The 712-nt window shown below is 47.6% G+C and overlaps 1 pseudogene; it reads left to right on the forward strand.

Moving 5' to 3' along the window:
* The first annotated feature begins 237 nt into the window (after window positions 1-237).
* Window positions 238-712, forward strand: LOC137753231 (programmed cell death protein 5 pseudogene; annotated as a pseudogene).

Consider the following 712-nt stretch of genomic DNA (forward strand, 5'->3'; position numbering starts at 1 on the left):
AGCTGATTAACCCTCACACGAGCCCTAGAGCTCAGGACTGGGAGGATCTTAAATGTTTACACAGATTCCCAGTACGCATATGCCATCCTCCATGCACGTGGGGCTATTTGGAAGGAAAGAGGTATGCTTACTGCGGAGAATAAACAGCTGGAACATGGCTTAAGCATACTGAAGCTCTTCGAAGTAGTACAGCTTCCCAGAGGTCTCTCTGAGTGGACTGGAGCGTGGCCGCGGCTGCTCGCTCCAGACGGCCACACCATGGCGGAGGAGGAGCTTGAGGCGCTGCGGAAGCACAGGCTGGCCGAGCTGCAGGCGAAGCACGGGGACCCTGGCGATGCAGCACAACAGGAAGCAAAGCAAAGGGAAGCAGAAATGAGAAACAGTATCTTAGCCCAAGTTCTGGATCAGTCAGCCCGGGCCCGATTAAGTAACTTAGCACTGGTAAAGCCTGAGAAAACTAAAGCAGTAGAGAATTACCTTATACAGATGGCATGGTATGGACAACTAAATGGGAAGGTATCAGAACAAGGTTTAACAGAAATCCTCGAAAAAGTAAGCCAACAAACAGAAAAGAAAACAACAGTTAAACTCAACAGAAGAAAAGTAATGGACTCTGATGAAGATGACGATTATTGAATTTAAGATGTCTAGAGACTGGGACTTATTGGAGCAATTCTAGGGCAGATAATACTTGGCAGAAGTTAAGATCTTG

The sequence above is a fragment of the Eschrichtius robustus genome, chromosome 19 (genome assembly GCF_028021215.1).
Source record: "Eschrichtius robustus isolate mEscRob2 chromosome 19, mEscRob2.pri, whole genome shotgun sequence".
NCBI lineage: Eukaryota > Metazoa > Chordata > Mammalia > Artiodactyla > Eschrichtiidae > Eschrichtius > Eschrichtius robustus.